The following is a 21,456-nucleotide window of genomic DNA, read 5'->3' as shown; positions in this document are numbered from 1 at the left end:
CAGTGGACACTATTGGTAATTACTCAAAATAGTTTTCATCATAAAACCTTTCTTGATTACAAGTAATGGGGAGAAGTTGATAGTATGAAACATTGTGAGAAACAGCTCCCTCTATAGTAACATAGTTTTCGAGAAAGAAGTAGTTTTCCACGAATTTGATTTCGAGACCTCAAGTTTAGAACTTGAGGCCTCGAAATCAACCATCTAAATGCACACAACTTCGTGTGACAAGGGTGTTCTTTTCTTTCATTACTATCTTGCAACTTCGACGACCGATTGAGCTCAAGTTTTCACAGGTTTGTTATTTTATGCATATGTTGAGATACACAAACTGTGAAGACTAGTCTTTGACAATTACCAATAGTGTCCACTGTCTTTAAAAGGATGACTAGGTTTGTCTACCTCCATGCTCAATGTAACCGCATTATTGGTAATCAGAAAGGATGTTACCAGATGACATTGTGTTTGCACTTTTGTGTTTCATTTGCCCAGTTTCATTGAAGCTGCCTCAAAGCAAAAACAAAAGTAGCTAAGCGCAACAAAAGTGTGCTTGCCAGCATATTAAAAGTTACGAGAAGGACTTCCATGTCACGTGTACAAACGAGGGAAGGGGTAACACTCACTTGTGTTTTTTTTTAAAGATTATATTCCCGTCGAGGACCCATGTTCCTTTCAACCTTGGAGGGAATGGGGGGGGGGGGTCTCTCTCCCTCTCTCTTTTCGACTGTGTAATTCAACCATTGCAAGTGAAGCAGCCACTGCAATTACTAATTACAATAGTATTGTATGTTATTATCCAACGCGAGTCCCATTCGTTTAGGAAGGGAGCCCTAACAAGTACGTTCTAACTGCCACTGGGAAATCATGAACAAAGTCTGTCCTTCGCGATAGTCTGTCCTGATAGAAAACAGCGTGTGCTCAGGTGCGCTTCCCTCTTTTTAGCCAGTTGAAGCAATACTTTTTCGCAATTGTCTGTTATAAAACCGGGTGTTTCTTTTGCTCAGAATTTGTTTGAATGATGAGCAGTATGTAAACACGCACACCGTTGTAAAATTTGTATTTTATGGCTACACGTTTACAACGGTGTTGTGTTGAGCGCCGGTGTCGCATGCAATGATGTCCTCTTTGCAATACTATCCGCAGGACATTATTGCATCTGCAGTAATGTTCGCCGGACGGTTTTGCATATGCAATCGTGTCCGCCCGGACGCTGATGCATAATGCAATTGTAGGATATAAGATATTCTTTTCGTTTAAACAAAAATTACGCAGCTGCTTCTAAAAAATTTTCTCGAATGTTGGTGATCTGTCACACCGTGTAAAATTCGCAAAAAAATTCTTACTACTATAATACACATCGGCTGGCTGTACTCGTCAAAGACATTTTATTAAACTGTTCTATTTCCAAAGAACGATTGTCAAGCGCTGCAGATAAATCCACGGATTCGGCAATACTTCTGACAGTTTTTGTGCACCTATTTTTCCAACGCGAACAAACGAGGGCGCTGTTCATATTGATGCTAGTATGCCGTAGTGATGAGCCGAAGCCGTGGGTTCGAAAAGAGCATCATGTAAGTGTGAGGGCGCCATCTTGTGATAAAAATGATTTATTTGTTTAATTATGAAACATAGCTTCAGGAACTATCCACCCAGGAGAAATCACCGTACAGCTGTACCTTGTTATCAAGATGTTAACCTATGGGGCTTAAACATCAATAGTTTCTTTTACATAAAGTTTCTTCTAAGTAATTGCTCTCAATACACAGCTTTACTTTTAAAGGCACTGGACACTATTGGTAATTGTCGAAGACCAGTCTTCCCACTTGGTGTTAGACTTGATTCAAGTCCCATTCTCGTGTGAGAGGTCCCTAAGCATACATGTATACCCAAACTTACTATAAAACAACACGTAGCATACACAGTATAGTGCGCGCTCGCCGTCAAAAATGTGGTCCCGAGAATGCGGAACAGGTTTTGGAATGCAGAGCATCACAAAACAGTAGTTTCCTGGGGATGGCACGGGATTGGGACTTGAGTCAAGTCTAACTTGGTGTCAACATGTGCATAACATAACAAACCTGTGAAAATTTTAGCTCATTGGTGGTCGAAGTTGCGAGATAACTTTGAAGAAAAACACCCTTGTCACACGAAGTTGTGTGCTTTCAGATGCTTGATTTCGAGACCTCAAATTCTAAATCTGAGATCTCGAAATCAAATTCATGGAAAATTACTTTTTTTTTTCGTAAATATACGTCACTTCATATGGAGTCGTTTCTCACAATGTTTTATACTACCAACCTCTCCCCATTACTCGTTACCAAGTAAGGTTTTATGCTAATAATTATTTTGAGTAATTACCAATAGTGTCCACTGCCTTTAAGTAACATGATTCCATACCCGCAGAACTTTAGAGGGTGATTATTTCCTAAAAGATTCGTCGCTTCCTGCTCATGAGGGGAAATGACCTATTTCCCGCCGTATCATAACACGACAAGGTAGGCCACCTATTAAAGCACGCGACAGTTTAGCTTGTTTGCCTACACGTCTTGTTCTAAGACAATACAGAATGTAAACCACGTTAACAACACAGGAAGGTAGACAAAGAAAATCATAACACTAAAAAGTACAACTTGAACGCTAAAAAATATTTCCCAAAATAATGTACTGTTACTGTTCCACGAAGATTGTTTATCAATGGCACCCCACACGGTGGGCCTGTGGCACCAATGTTCCGGAGCCCCCCCCCCCCCTCAACCAGTGTCTCCAGTCCCATACCATACACATGCAGTGCCCTCGGGGGAAAACAAGGCACAGCCCTCCTCGCCATATTAGGCAATATGCCCCCCTGCCCGTGAAAGAAAAAACCGACTACGGCCCGGCGCTGATTTGATATGCAAAATCTTGCTGTTATGATCTATAGGTAGTTTATAACGTTAAAATACCAACTACGCCAACAATTAAACAAAACAAAGAAAAACAGAAATTGAGGACAAACTAATAACCCCACTAAACAAACAAAACAAATACTTTATTAAATTTGGAACTGGCAAAATACTGACATTATGGCGAGAGATCTTTGTCATTTTGTTTAAAGAACACACACCAAAAACACGGGTATTTTGTGGTCACCCCTCCCGAATAATACTAGCCCTAAAACCATTAACGGATAAATGTATAGCTAAGGTTTTCAACCAATTATCTAAACAAAACAAATAACACTTATCAATATATAGTAACTTTAATCCTATTACTAATATTAACTAATAACCGTAGCATGTCCTATAACCAATTAACTTTCCATTTCTAATGGTCAACAACTAAACTGTTACCATTAATATTTCGCTTAGTATTTTTACATAAATACTGACAGAGAATGTTTATAAACCAAGCAAAGATAGAAACGGAAACTGCCCTCTAGAAAGAAAGGAGACCATAACCTCGATAAACTGCCTTAACCACTTCCTGAACATGCGCACTGATGAGCCATTATGAGACGCAAGGTCGGGGCATACGATTTCCTGTGTCAGCATGCAGTACCATGCACACACTTGCATGAACGGCGCTTCGGGTAAGCTGCCATAAGTTTAACCGGGGAGTCAGCTGTGCATAAATCATGCACGGCATAATGCAGTGAATAACGTTGAACCGAAAGGAGGAACTACCTACTAAAGAAAAGGGAAAGTATTGGCGTTTCGATTTCTGACTGCAGTGTGGATCTTAAATTACAAGCAGTGTTCTTCATTATCTGGAGCAAGAAATACATCTTTTGTGAAAGGATCTCTTGAAGAAACTGGAATTTCTATTTTTTGGAGAGAGTGACAGTGAAGGATCTGTGAGGGGGCTGATTCAACGCACACGTGTTTACTTGTCATGAGTTTGCCCGATCGAGTCGTAGGCCAACCCGAAGGCTAAGCAGTGGATATATTTATTAACACGCAGCGCACGGTCACATTTTAAATACTGAATAATCAACTGTGATCGAGTCTCTACTACTTTCGTAGTCAGGTGTGGCTGAGTTTACTACTCGTCTGATTTTGTGTTCCGTCTGCAGCATCAAACATGGGTGGCCATCACGGTAAGGCGAGGCGCAATGGTCACACTGAACAGGGTCCGTCCACTTTCAACGGCCAACCCTCCGAGGTTGTGTACAGTAAAAGTATGGACACCTGCAGCCTCAAGTTGTACCGTGTGGAAGGAGCGAACGACGGCAGGGATGAGCTGGTGGTGCTGCTAGACTGTGGTGGGAGGGTCTACGCTAACGGGAGAAGAGTGTACCCATTTGAAAATACTACACCGAGTGTCGAGGGGATGGGGGATGGAGCTTGCTTCCCTGGTACGTACAAAATGGCAGGCGAGCTTGATAAATGCCTGAATGCTGATTCTAACGGGACATGTACAATGGATGCTGTGATGTCACTCATTGCACAGACATTTGAGCAGCTTCTTAAAGATGGGATAAGATTGCAGGATAATTTGAGAGTCCTTGAGGAGGAGAACACAGCCCTGTCTTTAAAAGTTCTCGAGTTGAAGAGAGAGCAGCTCCAGATGCAGAAGCTTGAACTGCAGAAACAGAAACTGGAGCTCCGCATTGATGAACTGGAGTCTCGAAGTTCACCCTTCGTGGCTACCGGAGTGCCACCCCAGCAGAGACGGTTAGCAAACCTGGTCCGGACGAACTCACTCGGACCCGTCGATGCTAACGGACTATCGAGGGGCAACGGACCCAGACGGTCCGAATCTCTAAACAGGGTCAATGCCGAACAAAATGGCTTTCAGAACAACAGTGACCAGCAGAATAACAACTTTCGTAATGGTCACACTACTAAGGAGCAGGTCAACAGGAAGATGTCCGAGGGATTTATAAGAGACACCGAGACACGCCGCAACGAGCTGGCCCAAGAGACGGGGGTCATAAGCTTCCAGATGGAGAGCCTCAGCCGTGAGCACGAGCTCGTCAAAGCCGACATGATGCGGTCTGGTGCCATGACTCGCAATCGGAGAACAAGCGGCGGACCGGCTCCGTCAGACGGCACCATGGTGGGGTCCAAGCATATATCGCCTCAGCTCTACCAGAGTATGGAGCGACTCAACATGGACATCGAACCCAGGACCAACGGGAAGCAGGGGAACGGGCAGTGGGACCGCTACGACACCATCAGACGCCGGTATGACGCGCTGCGACAACGGCGTATCGACCGGGTGCGGCAGTATTCGTCGCAAGAGAATGTGACAAGGACGTCGTCGAGGTCGCGTCGGTCACATGATCGGCAGTCCATCACCAGTGATGATGACTCGTCTAATAACAGCAGGGACAGTCCCCCACCACAGCAACTTGTATACGAATGAATATATCTTCAGAAAGTTGCAAAAAAAAACACCCATTGACGAAAGCATGCATCCGAAACAGACCCCACTCAAAAATCACAATTACTTGAATAAGTTAGTCGCAAACAAAATGGTCAATAGAATTAGATCAATTATTGAATGAAAAACATCAACATTCAAAAAGAAGTTGAGTGCAGATTATTCAACAAAGAAATCAAACCATTTTGAGAATTCTTAACACTCGCTAATGATTGGTCACACCAGTCTTAAACAAAAAATAAGGTGCAATTTCCAATAGTTAATTTGGTTTTACCCGATGTGTGTAGGCCTAAGCATGGTATACTCGGTTTCCAAAGCTCGTGTGTATGATAATTCTGATACATTACAAAAAAACTGTCAATAGCTCAGGTAATGTCATGCATATTAATTGCCTCCCCTCGACTAAACTCACACCGTCCCCCAAAATATCACCGATGACTAGAACCCTCGGACCCCTTTCCATCGTGAAGGTCGCCAAATAATTGAACGAACAAGAAGCCTAACTAGTTGTGACACATTCTGGGTGTTTTTGAACAACCCTCAAATCTCAAATAGCCTCTCTCTCTATATTTTCCACCCAAGTGAATGATCGTCTATGTCTGCCTTGATGACTTAACACGAGCGGGGCCCAAGCACCTGACGCCTACCTACCCTAAGCATGGAAATAATTAATCTACTCATTTGGAATTGATGCAGACACTTCTGACTTTCCTCAAATAGTCTTGGCATCCTCGCAAACATCTTCACACGAAAACATATCTTGACAATATAATTATTTTCTCTTTCATAAGTAGATATTCGCACTTAATTTCTGACGACGCAGTTTGGAGCGAGTCTGTGCATCAATCTTTTTGCATCCCGTTTTGACAAGAACACACCAACATTTGTGGATTTTCGCAGCCGTTGGATATGAAATGATATACTTTCCACTTTAAATACAAATCCAGCTGATTTTCGTAATTAGTGACACACTGATGACATCAACCCCCGTCACACTCACCGACAACGCAATGTGTGACGTCACGACATTTGTGCCCCACAATAGATGACGCACAAGCAGCTGTGATCATCTCAAACATAAGGTTATGTCTGGCGAGGAGTCACATGTTATTCATGTATAAGGACAGACACCTTGACTGCAAACAATTGGAAACACCGGTTAAAAGATGAGACCAGTATGTCTTTGCTCTATAAAATGTTGGAGCCTGACTGCTCTGTGTTTTACATGATGTGAGACTGCAATATTCTGCTGGATCATGCCGTGTGAAGTTACTGCATAATTCGTTGAACCAACCTCCCACACTCCGAGCCCGTACCCAGTATACAATAAAGATGATTTTTGTCCCCATCACATTCTTTTCACAATACTATTGAGCGCCTTAAGGCAAAAATCCTGTAAGGATGAACAGATCAGAAAAGCCTAGCATTCCAGAGTATTTTCAAGGGGTTTATTGTTGAGATTCTGGGGCAGTGTTTGCTTGGCATTGTCGCCGTGATGATGAAGTGTGTGATGTGCTCACAGTGTATAGGTGTCCAATATTCACCTCAATCATAAGTGGGACACGATCGAACTGTTTTTCAACTCGGTTTGACCCCGGCTGTGGAGACGCTTGACCTCCCCCGGATGTGACGTCGTGCATGCTCTATGGATCATAATATAAATTTGATGTACATGTCAGATGTATAGTAAAGCTGCTGTCACTTACCTGTTATGTAAATTATGGTGCTTTTGAAATGATTAATATTACAGAGATGTACATGCATACTGCGGTTGACCAAAACATCTGTGAATTTAAAGTTCTATAGCAAGGGCAGAATATAGACCTGATCAACATTGTCAAGATTCTACAAATCGTTGTGTATTTAAAAAATATATCAGCCTTTTTACTTTACTTACTCCCTCTGTATGCTACGTATTTTGGTTTGCAATCTTTCTCAGTGCGACAAAAAGCTGTTATAAGATTGGTTAGGAAACATCATTGTTTAAACTATAGTCTGAAAGCTTACTGATTATGAAGTTCATACTAAAAATACTGTGAAATATGTTACTCTGAAATTAAGCGATATTCCACAAATCTGAAAACCTATAAGGGCAATGTGTTTACATGCTGAAAATTGTGCACAGTTTTCCACCAATCCTGTTGTAACACATTTAAGCACTGGTGTGCAAAATAATGAATTGTATTTTCGCTGGAAACCTTATTCTGGTAAACTCTTGTTGTACTTATGAAACTGAAACAATGTCACTTTTTACTACTATTACCTTCATGGAGAGCTGTTGATAGTATAAAACATTGTGAGAAACGGCTCCCTTCGAAGTAACGTATAGTTTTCAAGAAAGAAGTAACTTTCCACTAAAATATTTGAATTTGATTTAGAGACCTCAGAGTTTGACTTTGAGGTCTCGAAATCAAGCATCTGAAAGCACACGACTTCATGTGACAAGGCTGTTTTTTCTTTCATTATTATCTCGCATTGAGCTCAAATTTTCACAGGTTTGTTATTTTATGCATATGTTTAGATACACCAAGAGTGAGAAGACTGGTCTTTGACATTTTACCAATAGTGTCCAGTGTCTTTAAGCAGCATTATGAAACTGGTACAATGTCACTGTTTACTAAACCAGTAACCTTCATATGTTTATGTAATGAACTTCGGGTCGATGTTGGTGTTTTCTTGACACTTTCCTATACGTGGAGGATACACGCCCGTTTCCGCTGCGGTTCCACGCCCGTTTCCAACGCTTTGACCTGAAGAGTGTCACTTTTTGTTTCCCGCAAAAAAATAACAATGAACTTGTAAACTGTACATGACCGTGGGGGTTTTGCCACGTCTGTATTTTGTGTCCATTTTCGGTACCAATGAAAAGAAGGAAAAAATTGGGAATAGAAACTAAATTTTAGGGGTGCTCGTTAATGAAATGTGTTAACAAATCCTAATGGGAAACATTTTAAGTGAAAGAACAAAAGAATGCTTCACAAGGATGCATTTTTGTGAACTGCTTTTTGTTTCATACCTAGCTGTATAAAATAAGTAAATTGTTATTTCGTGGCTGCCGAATTTGGCCTGTGTATATCGAGTGTTATTGTCACAACAAATTGTACATTTGTAAAAAAGATACCTTTTGCTTAGAATGGGTGGATATTATTATCAAATGATATATATGGTGCACACTTTTAAAACATTCGAAGTTCTATTAGCCAGTATAATGTTAAGCATTATAATTATTTTTATTATTACAAAAAAAGCTTCTATTAAAATCATTATGACATTTTATAATTGTTTTCATCGCTGCAATAGAAGTCTCGTGAGACTTCAATTAATCTATGCAAATTTATGCAATGATCAGTTCATATTCTGAAATTTATAAAAATGATTTTCTATTATGTTGCAGATTATATCTGGTAGATTTTGTAATCTTAGCTACTAATGCTAGATTAGGTCACTCTGTAGACTTTACGCATATGACGTCATCTGAGAAGGTCGCCCTCACCTAGAGGTCAAAATGGCACGGCTGGTCATTGGCCAATCATGTGCGCCGCGCGTACAAATCTGTGCGTTTTCATTGGTTACCTCAAGATGACGTCAATGCATAATTGTCCTTTTCAGAGATATACCAGTTAGAAATTCTAGTTACAAAAATATATTTAAACACTTAGCCAGTATTATACATAAACAGGTATTTTGCACAATTTCCACGTGTTTCTCTCTAAGCTCCAAGCGAAAAATCAATCATCGTAAAACATATTAGAAGAGATTCTTCGGGAAAACATGTCCACTATGTTTGTTTAGAGACGTTCCACGCAGTGTTTAAGTGGCTTCGTGCCAAACGGTCTCATTATATAGTAATGTGTTCGTCTGTATGAATTCGTAACGTGAACATTACATTCATAGCATGAACATTACATTCATAGCCACTGTCTACCAGCGCTAATAAAATTGTTTATAATTTACTTGATTCACTTTTGCTGTCAGTATAAATGCGCAACAGTTGACCATCCCACGTTTTTTCTTTCTCAACTAAGAATGCGCAAGAAAAGGAAATACGGTTGTCATGACGACTCATCATCGTAACTTGATTTGTTTGGACGGGATCACCGAGCTGGGCCGTTTTCTCTGTGTCTTTTTCTCATAATGTAAAACAGCTCCTGGAGCCATTTATTTTGTTTCCCGCGCGATGTTAGCGTATTTTTATCATCTCGTTTGAAACCCATTATCTCGCATACCCATAGGGCATGTGTGCGTAGTCTTCGTCGTCAGACGTTTTTCGGATGCTGCTTTATTGATGAGCGCATGTAAATCTCTGATGTATCAGGTTGGCAGACACAAACAAGACTATAGAGTGAGCTTACATTTCTCGCTGGTTTTAAGTTCAGAGAACTCAATTTTGGCACACGGGAAACTAAAACTTGTTGCTGGTCAAAATAGTATTTCGTTCACAGCCAGCCCTCTCATAATTTAAACGCACACTGATTTACAACCCATAGAGTATATACACAGACTAATCTTGAACTTTCATTGACTATGTGCTAGTGAACATTTTCACTGTGAAAATGTTGACATTTTGTGAGAAACTGATGTGTAAACTTGTGAAAATTTTAACATTTTGTATGAAAGTGATTTGTACAAATCTGTGAACATGTTCACTTTTTGTGCAGTGGAACTGAAGAACATATCTGTGACATTTTTGAAATGCTCAACAAATCTGTGAACATTTTCACAATTTGTAAACTGTACAAAACCATAATACCTGAATTTATTTGATGTAAAAAAAAGAGAAAGGAAGAGTAACAATTCTGAGTATTTGACAAGCCAATGTAAATTTCTTGTCTGCATCCGTTCTTTCTGAAGGAGGATGGTGAGTCAGCATGCAAAGCGCGGGAATCTACAATGACCAATTTCTTATGAAGGTTTTTTTTTGATCGTCTGCTTCTCTCATGGGTGTTGCCGTACTAGAATATCAATGAAAACACGGTCTGCATTTTGGATGTGCTCTTTATTGAGTTAGGGAAATAATCGGAAACCACCTGTCTTTAACCATGGAGAAAGAAAATGATCCATGCTTTAACTATCAACTGACAAAACTGTGTAATGAAATTACTGTACATTTGGGCTGAAGTTGAACCATGGTTGAACCATGTGAAAAGCGATGTTATAAAGGCGCGTCTGAGAACCCATTCCCATGTAACCAAAACGAGGCTGAGAGGAAAAGTAGGCTGGTGCCTTTATGCCTTGCCATATGCTTTATGTGTGATGAAAAGGCATTAACATACGATGGAGTATAGAGAATATAAAATAATGGATACATTTAATTGCACATTGTTGAACTTGTTCAAATCAAAATGTCATGTCGAGCAGTCATGAGTAATTTCCCGGATGTAGGCTTATATTGCTGTTAGTAAACGACCATCGTCATCATGCAGTTTATAAGACACTGTGATTGAAATGTGCATAAATAAGGTTCACATTATTATAATAACCTGCAGCTATTATCATGTGATACTACATTTTATAATTACTATCAAGCTGTTTCTATAGTAATCAACAATTTATGCAAAATATTGCTCATTCAAAATCATTATGTTCTTCTTATACGAAACGTTGTTAAAGTGAAGCTGTCTTCTGCATCAAAATACAGTGCATGTATACCTTTGAGTGTGTGATTCCCTTTCTGATTTGTAATGTAGAGCTTAGAGGGTATAAATATATCTACGAAATTGGCAGGCTGGAAATTTGGCATAAACTGTTATGCCGAGGGAAAAAAAAACTCTGAAACCTCAACGCAGAGTGTTCAGGCGTGAAAGGAAATGGTTGTTTGTTTTCGATGAAATTGTCCTAAGGAAATGAGCGTGTTTGCACAGAGGAATTTGTGAAAATATACCACTTCCGTTTTTTAGAACTCGAGTAAACAGGTTTCCACATGCAATGCGGTTTAGACAGAACGTATGCAAATAGTGTTCGTGTTGTAATAATATCATTGTCATTAAGATTAAACTATGTGTGAGAGTTCAGTTTCTTCCTCCGTGGTTCAAATTCTACCTCGATGGTTCAAGGGAAGTGCCATCGGGTGAACTGTGAATTGTTCCACTCAAAGCAAAATGAAAACCACACAATCCCAATGACAGTAAAGGTTGGTTTATATTGACATTTGGTTTGGGTAGTCGTACAGGTTTATACAGCGAATATCACTCGTGCAAAATCGCTTGTACAAAAACAATTGCCGCAAAACAAATGAATAGACGATCTGTGCCAGTAATCTCCCTTCACGTAAAAACACTGTGTGGATGTGTGCAAGTCCACAGTGTGTCTGAATCCCCTACATTATGTATACCCATCGTCGGAAAACGTGTGTAAGTCCACATAGTGTGTCAATCCCCCTCATTACGTAGACCCACTTTGCTGACCTCTTCGATCGTACCGAGATGCCGCGTCAAAACACTCAGCTCAGGCCTGCCGACGAGTCACTGACCGCACCTTGTTGACCTGTCAGTCCCATCCCAAGACCGTGACCGTTTTGCTAACGGTCAGCTGAAAGTTGCAACGGTCTCTTTTTAGCTAAAACCACCCACTGGAAGTACTTAATATCCTCAATTTCCTTAATACAAGCCTAGATAATCCACAATATGGAATGGCTTAATTCGTAGTCTTAGTAAATTGCAGATATTAATTTATTTCGACTGGATTACTACTCCCGTGTGTGATTACTCTTTTTTTTTTGTTCAAGGATCTTGCGCGAATGAAAATAACTATGAATGATGCATATAGTGGTTTCGAGAAACAAGTACCATGCTTGTGGTTGATTTACATCCAAATGGACGTGGCAATAGACCGTGGTATTAAATATGAATAAGTAGCTAGAATCATGGATAGACATTGATTGTAAATAATGTATATGAAAGAAATTATATGCGTGGTTGTACAGTGAAAGCACAAATTAATTATGCTCGTGTTAGCATTTTGCCAAATGTAAAGTATTATTATGTTAATTGAAAACGCAATGAATTCAATCGTGATGGGTATCCTCCATGGTATGATAGAGCTTTGCCATACTACATACCTCTGGGTCATGAGCTGCCCATTGTGGGTCACTGATGACCCTGAATGAGTCAGAATTGACTCCCAATGGGTCAGTGGTGATTCTAAATAGGTCAGAATCGACTCCACAGGTCAATTAAAAACACTGTTGTTCATAATATTTATCAAGTCTGACTTTTTGTTAATAAAGATTTTGTGTGATTTCAATACCATTTTTTGTAGATACAGAATGTCAAAATATGTTAATTGTGTATTAGGCTGTAAAAACAAAAGTTCGGTATAAACACTGTAAAAATATATAAGTCAAAACAACACTAGTTATGATTTTGATGTAAATTAGTCAAAATCATGTCTCATTATGACTAATTAGTGTTGTTTTGACTAATATATTTAGAGTGTGATGATGTTGTCTTTGAAGTGTGGCCTACATAAAGCTGGTCTGTTATAAAAAATCTTCCTTTGTGCTGTAAAAATGTAAAACAAACAAACATTCCCAACTCATGTACATTTTTCCCTTGTAATCCTTTTGACCAATTAATTTTGACATGTTGCACCTGTTTGTGAGAGTTCGGCAACGGGTGCTATTAATTAGTTTAATTAGTTTAATTACATCTGATTAATTAAGATAACAAAGCACTAGGTTAGATAAGGTTATCAATGAGCGTTATATAAGATGGGGACGAGTGTATAAAGACACAAGCGTCTTAAACTAGAATGGAATTTGGAATTTGGAATAGGCACCATAGAAACCAGCTACTCCAACTTTAAATATTACATAAGAAGTAGATTGTACGAGTAGTGTAAGTAATCCTATAGTACTTATTATAGTGTACACACGTGAGAATACATTTCGAAAATAGCGGTATATTAGAATAGCTTTGTTATATATAAAAAATGTTGAGATAGTTTAAAGCCATTGGACCCTTTCGGTACAGAAAAAAAAAAGTTCACAGATTTACAAATAATTTACAGGGTTTACAGAAGGTAATGGTGAAAGACTTCTCTTGAAATATTAGTCCATGAAATGCTTTACTTTTTGAGAAAACGGTAAAACAATATAAATTCTCGTTAACGAGAATTACGGAGTTGTTATAAACACATGTCATGACACGGCGAAACGCGCGAAAACAGGAGTGGGTTTTCCCGTTATTTTCTCCCGACTCCGATGTCCGCTTGAGCCTAAATTTCCACAGGATTGTTATTTTATATATAAGTTGTGATACACGAAGTATGTGGGACTTGGACAATACTGTTTACCGAAAGTGTATAATGGCTTTAAAAAGCCTGACATTTTGACTGGGTCTTGAGTTTTGTCTTAAAGAGGCGTTGTAAATCTCATGTGATATGTAAGCTGTATACTTATACACTGGTAAATTTGAGTGTTAAATTTACACCTAAGGTGTTGTCACAATATAGACACCGAAAGAAGATCAACACCAGAGTTTTAAAATAACACTGTGTTCTTCCGACACAGCTGCTTTATTGGCGTTGTTTTCAAGGCAGTGGACACTTGGTAATTAGTCAAAATAATTATTAGCATAAAACCTTACTTGGTAACGAGTAAAGGGGAGAGGTTGATAGTATAACACATTGTGAGAAACGGCTCCCTCTGAAGTGATGTAGTTTTCCACGAATTTTGATTTCGAGACTTCAGATTTAGAATTTGAGGAAATCAAGCATCTGAAAGCACACAACTTCTCGTGCGACAAGGGTGTTTTCCTGTCATTATTATCTCGCAACTTCGACGACCATATTTAGCTCACAGTTTCACAGGTTTGTTATTTTATGCATATGTTGAGATACACTGAGTGAGGAGACTGGTCTTTGACAATTACCAATAGTGTCCATTGTCTTTAACACCCGAAGATTTGTGGTCCTCTCGGGTATTTGTGACAACACCAACACTCTTCCTTTGCTGTACTGTAATTAAATATGAAGCTGGTTTTGGTCGTGTGTGCTTTAAATTAATTATGCCACAAAGTGCCGATTTTTGTACATAAATTTTCAAAATAAAGTATGAGTTTATTTGGGTTGTATTAACAATGGAAAATGTGATTGGTAAAAGGGTTTTATATCTGCTTGTTTGTATTTAATTGTTTCGATCGCTTATAAAACAATTAACAACATAAACAACCATATCTGTCATTTATGAGCACAAGTTTAAAGGATTTGGGTCCTTTTTCTAACACAAAAAACAATGTCCACAGATTTACATTAAAATTACACAGTGTGAAGATCATGATAATACAAAGCTTCCCTTAAAATGCTAGTTGCTGGGGTGCTGTAGTTTTTGAGAAATAAGTAAAACAATCTCATGAAAATACGTTTTTAAAAGGTAAAATAATTTTCGTCTCATGATCAGTGAGACGCAAATTATTTTCATGACATTGTTTTACTCATTTCTCAAAAACCACAGCTCCTCAGCAACTTATATTTTCAGGGAAGCTTTATACTATCATTATCTTCAAATTGTGTAAGTTTAGTGTAAATCTGTAGAATTGTTTTGTCGTTGTACAGAAAGTACAATGAGTGACCCTTTAAGGGTTTCTATACGTTCGGTAATGACCCTGAAATTTATTGGCAATAAAAACTTACGTGATAAGAAGTACAGCAGCCTTAGATAGTATTATGATTTTTGAGAAACTTTTCAATTCGAAGTGCTGCGGTTCTTGAAAAAGATGTCACCCAAAAAGTTGAATCTAAAAAGCTTATATAGTAACAACGCTTCTCAGATAGTGTAATCAAATTGCAGATTCTTCTTCGTACTGCGTGGACATAAACCGCTCCGGATTTCGGCATCATCTCAAAAACCTTATACCACCTTTTAAAATGAAATTGTCACAGTTTTAGTTTTATGGTATTATATCTACAACGTGAAATGTTCACTCATCCTTTTAACCCATGTGCTATTACTCCACCATTGAATGGTCGATGAGAAGATTGAGTTTGCAGTTTCAGGAAATAGATTCTCCTTTGGGGAAAATCCCACAAAATAATGATAAAATAACTTGATATTATATGGCCTGGATAATTCCAAAGAGACTTCTATTAATTTTCAGAGAGGAAGCTAATCAGATCAAACAGTAATACACATGTCAGTGTGAATCAACAAGGGCGGGAGATTTTTCTCGGTAGGATTAATGAAATTATCACATGACACACATCCGTGTATAGTTTTTCAAAAACATCTTTTTTTCCCCTGTACCAGAATGTTGTAAAGATTGAGCGAAGTATGAATAAAAGAATATGCGCTTACTTTTAGACTAGAATACAGTGGTGTGTTTTTATTTTATAGTTTACCTGGGGTGGATTTCACAAAGGTAGTCCTAACTTAAGACTAGTCCTAGGCAATGCTAAGAGATAGGACTGGTTCTTAGTTAGGACCAGTAACTCATCCTAACTTAGGACTGGTCCTATCTCTTAGCATTGCCTAGGACTAGTCCTAAGTTAGGACTACCTTTGTGAAATCCACCCCTGTTTTGTGTAAGGTACGGTGCACCACATGTGCCATCCACTTATTCAGAGTCGGCTACATGCAATGAGTCGACTTGTCGAGACAATTAATTTTTCTCTTACCAAGAAGACTTAATGGACCTAAGATTATATATCTTCCTGATTGATTCAGTAAGTTGTCTTGAGAAAAGTCGACTCATGGCACAAAACAAGTCGTCTTGGTGAGATTATACACTATTTCGACAGGTCGACTTGTTTCAAAGTATGACTCGTCTTGTTTGACGCGCCAGTGTGTATAAACAGGATGAGAGAAGCACATTTTTTTATCCTTTTTATCAATATAACGTTTTTTTTTTTTTGGCGATGTACTTTTTAAAACTGATAAATAGTTGCTCGGGGAAAAAAATAATTCGTTTCCTTGAATAAAATGTCATGTTGTTTCTCGTTATAAAACGCAATAATGTAGGCACAAGACACTAGCCGTTTTACTCTCACTATTTAACATCATTTTCTACCTCGGCTAACAAAAACAAATCTCTGAGATTTTCAGTGACTGACTGGATTTTTTGGCCGGGGGTAGGCAGGAAAAAAACCGAGTCACGATGACTCAAAATCACAAGCAGGGCTCACAGAATATCAGCCCAATTTGTAGATTGATCGAACGTGATCGGACACGACTTATCAAAATAGTACTTTTTGTCTTCAAATCTCGGCACTGTTTGCTAAAGCTTATTCATGAGTAGCTCATTATTAGATGAATGACGGTGATGTAACCAAACAATTTCATTTGGGGGAGGGGGGGGGCAGCGGGGGGGGGGGGGGGGGTAAATACTTGTGTGTGTGGAGGGGTTGGGGCTGTGTACCAGTTGTATGGTGCAATGCATCAATACTTGTGTGTGTGGAGGGGTTGGGGCTGTGTACCAGTTGTATGGTGCAATGCATCAATGCCACATGTTTTCATTCTGGTCGATCGACTTTTTTTTTGGGGGGGGGGGGTTAAGAGTGGCCTTGGGTTCTGATCGAGGGGCTCACCTGTGCCTCCTTCCCCACCCCAATTCCTCTGGTGACCACACTCTTGAGGGCAGGACTGATAATGAATTCTTGTTATAAGGGCAAGGCCGTTTCCCCCCTCCGTACGGTCACTTTTATGAAGGAAATTTGAATTAGTGTCGAAGCATTTTAAGGGAGGGGGCACCAATGAAAGTAAGAGTGAAATACAACGAGCAATTGCCTGCCCCCGATTCACTTCATAGCTTGTCACAGAAAAAGTTCAATGTAAAGTGGATGTTAAACAAACCTTGATCGGAAACACTTGTGTAGACTGGAAACAATATGGCAAACGATGAATCAACCAAAATTACTCTATTCCCCCCTTTTTTTAGAGGGGGGGGGGGGGGGGGCGGCGGGACTTCCTCTAGACATGGATTCCGTTGCAAATATAGACCCAACAAGCGTTGAGACGGTCGTACCTTGACAGTCAAGATGTACGAGTCAGGTCAAATTTAGCCTGGAGTTGTTATAGGTTTTTTTGAGAGACAGATGGTTCTTAATACTACCAAGGGGAATTTGTCAGCGCCGCCATTTTGGCTGGGGCAGGGCGGCTACCAAATTGTAAAGAAGGATCTTGTTCTAGATTGGAGCTTCGTCGTGAAGGATCGTAAAGGGAAAGAGATAATGTCCGAGTTTTTCTTTTCTTTAACCTCGTCAATGTTTCACCAACCAGTGTGAGGATCAGCTCAGTCCACATTACATCACCAATTCATTCAGGAGCTTGTTTTTTTGAGAAACTGACAAAACACAATGAAACGTTCTTTTAAAAGCCCTTTTTGAAATGTTCTTTTAAACGCAGGGAAGAGGTTGTGAGTGTGTGTGTTGGGGGGGGGGGGGGGAGGGGGGCTAGTAATTAAGAGGAATTTCCACTTAGTCCCCTCAGTACCTCTAGTACGGCTGAGGCACTTCAGAAGTGTCTATCTATATGATGAAGAGGGGAATGTAAAGATAGCTACGCAGCGTCAAAAACAAAAAAGGCAGACCAAAAGTGTTCACAATAACAAACTACAAACCACATAACTAATAAATATGATTCATTTTTATTTGTTTGTAGGAGTCAGGAGTTATTTTTCTCCTGATCGAGATTCGTTCAGTCCCAGCCAAGCCAGCTGCTAGTAGAGTGCTATTACGAGACTCATCGAACACTTGGTACGATGACGGTTATACCACGATGAGCAACTGCTTGAATTGAAGATAATAAGGTTAGTTATGGGTGGACTGGTACATTTCAAAATATGACTGCAGCACTCAAAACAGCTACCTGTCTGAAGGGGCCTGACCATGGGTCAGTATTGACCCGCACTGCATGGGTATAAGAAGAAGTAAAAAGGATTTCAACCTGGATTCAGTCCAATGGTACCAAACTTGTTCAGATTCGGGGCATTAGTCTGAGGTCGATTGAGCCGTATTATTTGCGTCAGTCTGACCCAAAAATCTGAGGAGCGTTACCGCGGTATATTCAAATTTTGGGGGATAAAAAAAGTGATAATTTTTATTTTCATAACCGTCTGTAATGCGGAGTGAAATGTTTCTCAAAATGCACTATAGTATCAAAAGGTGCTTTACTTCTTACCACTTAAGTTTTGACTGCCATTAATGTCATTACCAAACATATACGGACCCTAAAAATAGAAGGATAGCTAGGGGCCCCTGCACATGGATAACCTTGTAATTCAAGGGGAAATTGCATGCAAGTGCAAGTCGATCCCCATCCGCGTTTTATAGGCGGCTCTCAAGCCGTATGTAATGTGACTATACTGCACATAGCTCGCGATTTGTGCTAGGGGAATGCGAGAGAGGGAGGGGGGGGGGGGGCATCATCCCTTTCCCGGGGGTCTGACCTCTATCGCAATCCAGGCGTGTCAACATAACGGAACAAACAACTTAACTTACCAGGGGCTGTTCAGCTAAGAAACTACATGGGTCTTATATGAGAGACTTGCCCCGGCGCACTCGATCTGTCTGGACAGATAAAACTTAGCCGTCTTTATATAGATTATGGGGGAATATCCTTCACTTAGGCATGAGTCCTCGTGATTAAGTTAGTGACGTATATGATCAAGTGTCGTGGTTATATTTTTTTTAAAGACAAAATAATAACTTTGGAATGCGCCCTCTTGTGGCATCGATGTATCTGTGTTTGTAAGTTTTCTTCAAGGTATTACAAGGTGTTGTTAAGAGGGTTCAAAAAGGCCCATTGCACTTTCTTCAGAAAATTCCAGGGTCAAGCAAACTTTCTTGTTATTTATTAAATGATCTTTAACATGCAATCTTATGCTGAATAAAAAGAACCCTTTTCTAGCTTTATAATTTAAATTCACACTTTCAGGTCAAATCTCCCAAAACTCTTCCACAGGGCCGAGATTGATAAAGGAAAGCAACACACCCCAATTCCTTCCACTCCTTAAAGGTAGGACTAGGAAGCCCTGTAATACAGAAAATGATAAATACGTCCTGTTTATTTTTGGACTGAAATATTTCCGATTATAATGATATGAAACATAATATATTTTTATTTTTAATTTTTTTTTCATCTGAAATGAAGTCATATTGAAGAGTTTTATCTGTAAACCTAAATAACAATGCAAAAGCAAATTATTGATTGTTACCAGAGATCTTTATGAACTCTTTACATCCCAAACCATGGGCATTGTGTTTCCAAGCTGAACTTTGTTTTTGTTCCCCTCCCACTATTTTCTCCTGACACACAACGGTCTCAGCCCAAATGTACACAGGTTTGACTGGTTGATCACACACAAAAAATAAACACTGTCTGTGACTATTTTGTCAGCTCTCCCAATCTTGTATATAACCTCTCTAGAAAGTGCGATCACCAGACGGCTGGCATCTTATTTATAGACTCTTGACTTAAGCAGACAAGGCTATATATAGAGTCTTGAATACTCGGCACATACTAACGCTCAGCGGTAATAAGTCCCATATGACCCCCTACCCCCCCCGCCCCCTTCCCCTTTCCTTCCGCTTGTACTGACCTGGAGATCAATCAAAGCTTCGGTCATTTCCAGTCATTCTGAAATGTGAATTTGTTCTTGTATCTTCCCAGAGGATGACCTACAACTTGGGATCCTGGAAGTCCAGAGCCCTTTCTGACGCGGTTGAGAAGAAAACTAAAACAAGCCTTTTTGTGTTCCTTAAAATCACAAGTGACTAAAGCTATGCTGTTTTCAATAAAACCACAAGGGGTAAGCCTTGTTTTTATTTATTTATATAAAAACCCACAAGGGAAACTTCTGGTGTGTTTTTTAGTATAAAAGTCACAAAATTTGTAAAATTCACAAGGCTTATTATAGCCTTGTGACTTTTTGAAAGGTTCACAAGGCCTACAAATTTTGAAAAGTTAACAAGGCCTTGTGATTTTTTCGTCAAAATTTGAAAAGTTCAGTGACTTGTGACTTTTTCGTCAGAATTTGAAATGTTCTCAAGGCTCTAGAGAGGGTCACAAAGCTCAAATTCAGTTTTGTGATTCGCCTATTTTTCAATAGTTAAGGAGGCTATAACCTTGTGAACTTTCCAAATTTTGACGAAAAAGTGTGAACTTTTCAAATTTTGACGAGCCTTGTGAACTTTTGAAGAAGTCACGAGGCTTCAATCCTTGTGAACTTTTGTAAATTTGACTAGCCGTGTGAACTTTACAATTTTAGCCTTGTGTACTTTTCAAATTTTGACAAAAAAGTCGCAAGGCTATAGCCTTGTAAACTTTTCAAATTTTGACAAAAAAGTCATAAGGCTATAGCCTTGTGAAATTTTCAAATTTTGACAAAAAAGTCACGCCTTGTGAACTTTTCAAATTTTGACAAAAAAGTCACAAGGCTATAGCCTTGTGAACGTTGCAAATTTTGACGAAAAAGTCACAAGGCTATAGCCTTGTGTACTTTTCAAATTTTGACAAAAAAGTCATAAGGCTATAGCCTTGTGAAATTTTCAAATTTTGACAAAAAAGTCACGCCTTGTGAACTTTTCAAATTTTGACAAAAAAGTCACAAGGCTATAGCCTTGTGAACTTTACAATTTTAGCCTTGTGAACTTTTCAAATTTTGACAAAAAAGTCACAAGGCTATATAGCCTTGTAAACTTTTCAAATTTTGACAAAAAAGTCATAAGGCTATAGCCTTGTGAAATTTTCAAATTTTGACAAAAAAGTCACGCCTTGTGAACTTTTCAAATTTTGACAAAAAAGTCACAAGGCTATATAGCCTTGTGAACGTTGCAAATTTTGACGAAAAAGTCACAAGGCTATAATAGCCTTGTGAACTTTATAAATTTTGACGAAAAAGTCACAAGGCTATAGCCTTGTAAACTTTTCAATATTTGACAAAAAAGTCACAAGGCTATAGCCTTGTAACCTTTTGAAATTTTGACGAAAAAGTCACAAGGCTATAAGCCTTGTGTACTTTACAATTTTAGCCTTGTGAACTTTTCAAATTTTGACAAAAAAGTCACAAGGCTATAGCCTTGTGAACGTTGCGAATTTTGACGAAAAAGTCACAAGGCCTTGTGTACTTTCAAATTTTGACAAAAAAGTCATGAGGCTAT

At 39.1% G+C, this 21,456-nt stretch overlaps 1 long non-coding RNA gene across 2 annotated transcripts in view; it reads left to right on the top strand.

Annotated features, from left to right (window-relative positions):
• Nucleotides 1-20,545, top strand: part of LOC139948445 (uncharacterized) — a 38,701-nt gene extending 18,156 nt beyond the window's left edge. Inside the window, exons 2-3 of one of the 2 annotated variants that reach the window (XR_011787446.1) lie at nt 17,957-18,104; nt 19,967-20,545. This is a non-coding gene — a long non-coding RNA (uncharacterized lncRNA). Of the gene's footprint in view, nt 1-17,956; nt 18,105-19,231; nt 19,313-19,966 lie in introns of those variants that run through there. The other variant, XR_011787445.1, reaches the window with a different exon arrangement.
• The last annotated feature ends 911 nt before the right edge of the window (nt 20,546-21,456 follow it).

The sequence above is a fragment of the Asterias amurensis genome, chromosome 15 (genome assembly GCF_032118995.1).
Source record: "Asterias amurensis chromosome 15, ASM3211899v1".
NCBI lineage: Eukaryota > Metazoa > Echinodermata > Asteroidea > Forcipulatida > Asteriidae > Asterias > Asterias amurensis.
This window is presented reverse-complemented; position numbering and strand designations above follow the sequence as displayed.